This window comes from Amblyraja radiata, chromosome 20 (assembly GCF_010909765.2).
Source record: "Amblyraja radiata isolate CabotCenter1 chromosome 20, sAmbRad1.1.pri, whole genome shotgun sequence".
In the NCBI taxonomy this organism is placed as follows: Eukaryota; Metazoa; Chordata; class Chondrichthyes; order Rajiformes; family Rajidae; genus Amblyraja; species Amblyraja radiata.
The window spans coordinates 36,664,782-36,673,000 of record NC_045975.1 but is presented as its reverse complement, the minus strand read 5'-3'; the positions used below and the strand labels follow the sequence as shown (position 1 = coordinate 36,673,000).

General features: G+C 51.9%; 1 long non-coding RNA gene across 1 annotated transcript; it reads left to right on the top strand.

Moving 5' to 3' along the window:
- Window positions 1-460: 460 nt before the first annotated feature.
- On the top strand, window positions 461-5,881 carry LOC116984850. The gene is made up of 4 exons (XR_004415135.1): window positions 461-590; window positions 1,575-1,734; window positions 2,350-2,433; window positions 5,279-5,881. It is a non-coding gene; the product is annotated as an uncharacterized LOC116984850 (long non-coding RNA).
- The last annotated feature ends 2,338 nt before the right edge of the window (window positions 5,882-8,219 follow it).

Here is an 8,219-nt window from a genome sequence, read left to right as displayed (position 1 = left end):
GCACTTTCCCCCCGCCCCTCTCTCTCCCCCCGCCCCTCTCTCTCCCCCCGCCCCTCTCTCTCCCCCCCACCCGCCCCTCTCTCTCCCCCCCACCCGCCCCTCTCTCTCCCCCCGCCCCGCACTTTCCCCCCGCCCCTCACTCCACCCGTCCCTCACTCCCCCCCGCCCCTCACTTTCCCCCCGCCCCCCTCTCTTCCCCCCGTCCCTCACTCCCCCCCCCGCCCCCCCCCTCTTCCCCCCCGTCCCTCACTCCCCCGCCCCTCTCTCCCCCCCCCCGCCCTCTCTCTCCCACCCACCCGCCCCCTCACTCTCCCCCTGTTCCACCCTCACTCTCCCCCGCCCCTCACACTCCAACTCCAGGGGTTCCCAGGATATCACTACCACAGCTCTGCCCCATCAACTCCCTGCTACGCCTACAGGAAGGTCAAACGCGGGCTGGACAGGGTTAATGTCCCACTGAAACCTCCGCTTTTTGTCACCCAGCTCAAGGCTGAAATAGCGAAGCGATTCATCACATGATAGTGAACTACGACTCTCCAGAGAGCCAGGAGAAAAGCTTGGGGCCACGTGGGACTACATCCCAGAGGACGGTGAGTGGGAGAGGATCTCCACAGGCAGGGGCGGGGGCTACACCAGCCTAGAGTCCATCACAGACAAGCAGGTGAAACCTGATCCTCAACTGATGGGAGGCGTAAATGAGGGTGATGAGAGAACAAGAACGCTGGAACCCTGGGATACAAATCACTGCCAGTGGCTGGGCTTTGGACACAAAATTGACATTAATGTTCATGAAGCCATGTGATAGGAGCAGAATCAGGCCATTCAGCCCAATCAAGTCTACTCTGCCATTCAATCATGGCTGATCTATCTCTCCCCTCCTCAAACCCTATTCTCCTGCCTTCTCCCCATAACCCCTGACACCCGCACTAATCAAAAATCTATCTACTGTAAAACTATCCAGTGACTTGGCCTCCATAGCCGTCTGTGGCAATGAATTCCACGAATTCACCGCCCTCTGACTGAAGAACATTCATCCTCATCTTTCTTCCTAAAGCTGTGTTGAGGTGCAAGGGCCACAATTTGCCCAGAGGAGGTGTGTGTGTGTGTGGGAGGGGGTGGCATCTGCCTGGAATAGAGAGCAGACTTGGGGAAGATAGAGAAATATTAACCCCAAAGATAGATACAACATGCTGGAGTAACCTCGGACTGAGAGTCTGAAGAAGGTGTTCGACCCATAACATCGCCTGTGACTTCTCTCCGGAGATGCTGCCTGACCCGCTGAGTTACTCCAGCATTTTGTGTCTATTTTGTGTGTTAAACCAGATCTGCAGTTCCTTCCTTAACCCCACACTGACTTGCCATTGAATATCCCCAGTGTTGCCCATTTTAACCTTCTCCTGTAAGGAGATTTTTAATCCTTTACCCACACGTTGCTGCGACAACTCCTCTGATTTATGACCTGTGCTGTGTGTTGACCTTTAATCCTTGCTCCAAGGCGTTGCAAGTGAACTATTGCCAGGCCAGGCCAAGGGGCATTGGTCATTGCTTCACCCGCTTGTGTTTCTCACCCTTAGCTGAAGTGCTGTGGCTGGAAAGGTCCTTCCAACTGGACGGACAACCTGATTATAAAGAACAGCTCATGCTGCTCTACCCCTGCTCCTGCCACCCAGAGGAGGGAGAACGACACCATGCCTGAGGACTGGCTTCTGTGAGGGGGTGGACCCGTACAGCAGTGTGAGTGAAGACATTTCCTCCTCCTCCCCTCCCCGGCGTCAGGGGGACGGGGGGCCTCACACGCTCCGGCCTTGAAGAGACCTGGGGTCCTAGATCAGGGGAGCGTGCGGTGTGGGTGGAGGGAGACAGCGAGTGGTGTGTGGGAGTAGTAATGCCTGAGGACGGGAGTCAAAACCTCGGCCCGGGCAGCCTGTGGACGGAGCGGTACTTCCTTCCCCGGCTCAGGTGGAGGGCGAGTGGGTATAGCGAGCGGACCACCCTTGCCGGGACCACCCTGACTACACCCCCCCCTCTCCCCCCTGACACCATCTACCTCCTGGACCACCCTACCAGGACCACACCCTCCTCCACCACCCCCCCCCCCCTAACCCCACTCTTCCCCCCAGTGGTGGGAGGTGCTGCCAGAGTGGGCCGGTGGATGAACTGTAGCAGCTTTGGGCCCAATGCCCAGGTGAGAGGAGAGTCTCGTGTTGGTACCTGCTGGCCACCTCTGGGGCTACCCAGGGGGCTCTGGGGCTAGGGGTGGAATGGGGGTGGTGGGGGAAAGGCAGGGGTGGATGACAGGGTGACCAATGCCATCTCGAGTACCAGCTTTGCCCTCGTGTTTGTCCCCAGGGCTGTGTTGCCAGTGTGGAGGAGTGGCTGTACAGCAACCTCGGCCTCATCTTTGGCGTGTGCATTGGAGTGGCTGTGATCGAGGTAGGCAGCAGGCCCCGTTCCACTCCCCTCCCTTCCTCCCTCCGCTCGGGCAATCTTACCCCTACAACCACCGCGTGCAGAATGCACAAATAACACGTAACGAGACACGCACAGGCACCCCTCTGTTGTGGTTGTTTTATTAAAATCAGCCGAGGAAAGGAATTTACATGACATGTGCTCTGCATTACCCTGTCACTCGAAGGCCCGTGTGGGGGCCAGGGAAACGCCAGAGCTACTGCCCCCAGCGACAGTGAACATCGCATGCGGCGAGCACGGGCACAGCACCTTCCAGCAATGGTTAGTGTGTTAAACAGGGGGCAAGGGGAGGGGAGAGGAGGGAGGGGAGAGGGGCCGTGGGAAGGTGAGACAGATGTAGTGGGGAAGTTGAGAGAGTGGGGAGAAGAAAATGGAGGGGAAAGTGAGGGAGAAGAGGGGTGAAGGAGAGGAGGAGGGTGGGCTGTGAGGCAGGCAGAGTGCAGCGAGTAGAGGTTGGGTTATGGGTTGGCAGCTGGGAACTGTGGTAGCACAGGAATCAATGGTGTAATGACTCGAGGAAAAGGTGAATGTACTGTAGTCTCGTTTACAAATGGCATAAATGTAGGTAGAAAGGCAAGCTGGGACGAGTAAACAGTTTTCAGAGAGAGTTTGATGTAAGGGATTGGGCAAGTGATTTGTTAATGGAGTATAAAGGGTGAAAGTGAGAAATCGTTCAATATGGAAAGGAGAACAAAAGAGCAGTAGTCCACACATAAATCTTCATTGTCCAGACTTTCGTTTGCAGCACAGAAGGAATCCTTTCCAGCCCATCAAGTCTGGTGCCACTCATCAGCGCCCCATTCCCACCAATGTTCACTGTACCTGTGCTTACCTTCCCCCACAATTCTCCGCGTCAACCTACACACTGGGGGTAACTTCCATCAATCTACCAATCCACACTCCTTTGGGATGTGGAAGGAACTGGAGCACCTAGGGAAGTCCCGCACAGTCCATGAGAAACAACATGGAAACTCCACAGAGACAACACCTGAGTGGCTGGCAATGAACCCGGTCCCTGGGGCTGTGAGCAGCGGTACTACATGCTTCACCATTGTGTCGTTCACTGGTGACGGGATTCAGAAAGCTGCAGGGCCACTAAGGGATTTGGGGTCTCCCGGGTCATGAAACACACCATGCGGGGGCATGGGGGCAGGACTCCTGGAGAGTTGGCCCTTATTCAAGGGAATCAGGCTATAATTGTAGAGAATGTTACTGCTATCTGACAGGGCGAAGTGGGACCACGTGGAGAGTATCGTGAACAATTTTAGTTTTGCTGTTGAAGAGAGAAGGTAGCTGAGAGAAGGTTCCCCAGGATGATCCCTGGAAGTAAGGACATGATATGAAAAGTAAAGACCGAGCAGGTGGGCACTCTAACATTGAGTTTAGAAGAATGAGAGGTGCATTATTGAAACATGTATGATTTTTAGGGGTGGTTTTCATTCGTAGGAGAGGCCAGACCATGGGGCATGGTCTCTGATACGGTGAGAAACTTAGGTTGAGACCACGATGAGGAAGAATGATTTTGTTGGAGGCTCATGAGTCTGCGTTCCAAGTCACAGAGAGTTAAGGGCAGAGACCTTGGATATATTTAAGGCTGTGAGGGTTGCTTTCCAATCGGGTGAAAACAAGGGTTATAGGGAAAGGGCAGGGACACTGCAGTTGGTGGGTCAGTCAGGACCCCATTGAATGGAGGGTTTGAGTGGCTTCCTACTCCCACGTGGTCATGTAGTACGGGGGAGAGAGGCAGAGGGATTGCGAGAGAGGGGAACAACAGGAGTGAGAGAGGGAATGAGTATTTGAGTGAGAGATGGTGAAGGGCAACAGGAGTGAGAGAGGGAATGAGTATTTGAGTGAGAGATGGTGAAGGGCAACAGGAGGGAGAGGTTTCCCCTCAAAGGGCCGATGAATGGGAGTTGCTGCTTCCCGCTCTCCTGCTACTCTTCTCAGTAGAGTGGCAGGAGAGGACCATGCGATCCCGGGAGGGGACCATGCGATGGTCAGGATCGGAAAGCTGATGTCTTCACTGATGCCCCTGCCCAAGGGGAGGCCCTGCCACTCAGTTCCATCTCTTTATGTGCCTCATCTCTGTCCTTCCCTCAATCACATACCAGCCATCTCAGATACCTGGCAGTTGTCCATCCCCGCAGTACAAGCATAGAACCCAATTCTCGCTTCCCGGACCCCAGCCACGTTTCTAGGCTGTGGTCGCCCACACACCAGGCTGTGCCCAGGGTCGTGGACCACTGATGTACCCACCAGCACACATCTTCATCCAACGCCTCTTGAACCTCCTCACTACTGGCTGGATATTGGTGTCCCAGCCCATCAGCACTACAACTGTGATCCATCATAGATTCTGGCAGGCACAGCAGGGGCACCTGGTCACAGCTTACCCTTCCTGAAGGAACTGCCCTTTCCAACCAACTGCATCCAAGACCAGGTAGCCTCTGTCAGTTGTTGTTACATTGGATCATCAGCTAACCTGTTTCAGGTGCTGCTCTGTTATGACCTAACCTGTTACAAGAATGATCTAACATTAGTGAATGACATAACTGGTTACTATAATAATTACATAACCTGTGACACGGTGCTTTTTAAAAGCATTTTCATTGAATATCACCAACAAGATTTCAAAGGCGAGAAACAACACGTTGCTCGTGTGCGCGACGTGTATGATAACCATTAAATTTACCCAAGTTACCGCGACTGAGATTTTTAAATTGTATGAGTCCCCTCGGAGAAGTGCAACGAACCAACGTAGAAATGCAGCATTTCTCTTGTTAAAATGAACTACCTCCTGTGTTTGCAGGTGCTGGGGATGGTTCTATCAATGTGTCTGTGTAAGAATGTGGAGCAAGAGGACTACAGCAAGGTGCCACGGTTCTGAGGTATACCAGGTACTCGGGAACTCTGCCGTGGCTCACCTAGTGTGTACGACAAATCAGTGACTAACCAACACACACGGGATTTGATTGTTCAGCCTTTGTATTTGCTTCACTGCTTGTTAACTTTAGCTTGTATACTTCAGCACTTTAGTACTATCATTAAAACTGTTGATCAGTATCTATTTTGTAAAGATAATGTTTTCTACTTTAGAGAACTTTTAGCATGGTATGTTTGTAAGGGAATAATAGTTATAAAGATTCAAGAATGCATGTGATCATTATACCAGTCCTCTATATTAAACGTGGGGCAGGGATGATGAGAATGTGCCTTTGTCCCGAGCTTCCGTGCGTGAACCGATGTTCATCGCTCTTCCTCGCAGCCCTACAGAAGCTCGGCAAATCACCCCTGTAAATCTTCAAGTTTTCTACCAGTTTTTGTTATAATGCATCTTGAATCATTTGTCTAAAAACCTGTCCAGGAGTTTTCATTGTCTGTCATCCAGCCTCAATAAATACATTTGAGAAAACAAGTGTGTGCAGATGTTCATTTGCATCTCAAGGGTTGTGTTGAGGGTGTGAGGAGGCTCTCCCATGCCAATAGTGTGTGGGGCAGGCTGGTGATCTCTGCATGTGATGGGTGTGTAACAGTGACGTGCGGTGAGGCCAATGGCTGGGGAGGCACTGGCTAGTATCAGTGGCCCGGCCTCCCTGTATTGATCACCGCGTCTCCCCGAGGAGAGGGGTGAGCCGTGCTGGGAGGGAGGGATAGAGAAGAGAGGAGGGAGAGAGCGAGAGAGGGAGGGAGAGAGAGATAGGGGAGGAGGGAGAGAGATAGAGAGGGGGAGAAAGAGAGAGATATGGGAGGGAGAGAGAGAGAGAGAGAGAGAGAATGGGGAGAGAGGAGAGAGAGAATGGGGAGAGAGAACGAAGGGAGAGAGGAACGATGCCACGTTATAACCCGCAGCTGTCCCATTCTGACCGCCGCCGAACCTCCCCACCGCACCATTGCACCCTTCTTCACGGCGGCCCAGTGGTGTCTCGGCTCTGACAATTTGAGGGATCTAACTGGTAACAACACTAAGAGCAGCCCCGGGCCGCCGCGCTCCCCGACTCAAATCTGAGCTTGAAAATCAGGTGGTGGACCTGATGTGTCCCGCGGGCCATATTTTGGAGACTCCTGCCTTACATGAACTAAACAAAAATGTACAGAAGTACAAAGATTGATGACTTTATTATTGTGATAAGTAATGATCTATTTAAAAAATTTTAATAACTTTCTAATGTACCGACAAAGCCTACCTTCCCAAGTGGCGTATCTTGTTCTGCTCCATGATCTTTGGTCAGCGCCGCCGTTGCTGAAGCTCGCTAACGTGGAGGGAGAGTGAGGTAGCGTCAATTACATGGGCTGAGCCGACGTAATTGACACTCGCTCTCCCTCCACTGGGCTTAAGACACGCCCCCTTGTGAGGCAGACGTGATCGCTGCCTCCCCTGGAGCTTTTTCAATGCAGTTTTATGTGAGACCAGTGAGCACAAATTTAATATCTTTATATGTGAAATACGTTACCTGGACTATGGAAGGTAAGAACATGTAATGAAGGGGTTTACACACATTACTTTGGTGACATACATTGCGCAATCAGAAGGGAGGCTCAGCTCATCACTGCCTCACCTCTCATCTCCATGTATTTGCAGCGGAGCTGCAAAGATTTTGCGATTTTTACTATGAAAAATGATTATTCATATAGAAATGACATAACACAGATCAGTGGAAAAATCTTTATATTTATTTTATTATTATTTTTCTTTACTTTTCTTAACAGCTATTTTCATTGGGAGTAGGACAGGTGAGGCTCTGCCTCCCCTACCTCCCCTGACCGCACGTCCCTGGTGTGTAACTGGACAAGTGGGTCTCTGCCTGGAAACCTGTTACCGTCCAGAGTCCAGTTGTTTACTCTGCCAGCTGTGAGCAGCTGTTGGCAACGACGATAGTCCTAGAGACACAGCACAGAAGCAGGCCCTTTGGCCCACTGAGTCCGTGCTGCCCATCAACCACCCAGTTACAAACTAATTTTGAATTAATGATTGATACTTTATTATCAGTGAAATTCTTTGTTCTGCGAACCATATACAAAGTTTCACGGTGTCAAGGTCAGTTTATTGTCACATGTGCCAATTAAGGTACAGTGAAATTCAAATTACCATACTAAAAAAAAGCACCAAGGCGGAACTACATAAAAGTTAACATAAGTTAGAGTTAGAGTTTCCTTTATTGTCATTCAAACTTTTAGTTGGAACGAAATTGCGTACCTTGCAGTCATGACAGAGAATAAAGTAACAGAACACACAATGAACACAGTTTAACACAAACATCCATCACAGTGAATCTCCAGGCACCTCCTCACTGTGATGGGAAGCAAAAAGTCTTATCTCTTCCTTGCTTGTTCTCCCTCTGTGTTGAGGCGATCCAGGCTTTCGATATTGGGCCCCCCGTCGGGTGATGGTAAGTCCAGCGGCCGAATCCGAGCTCCACGAACGGGCCGATTCAAACGCCAGGGGCGGGCGAAGCTGCCACCCTCCAGTCCAGCGGACGAAGCTGTTGTTGTGGGAGCTCCGGAGAATCGGTCACCAACCTGGGATCTGCGAGGTCCTGATGTTACCGCCCACAGGGCCTGCGGCTGTAGCCTCCGAGGCTCCGAAGTTGGGTCGCAGCCACAGCGTCACCTCAGTCTCCGAAGTCGGCCAGCTTCGCGATGGTGAGTCCACAGGCTCTGTCACTGGAGCCTCGAGGTCGATTGCAGTTGGAGGCCGCCATCTCCACGAATTAGGTCTCAGCGCCGAGGAGACGGAGATACGACAAAGAAAA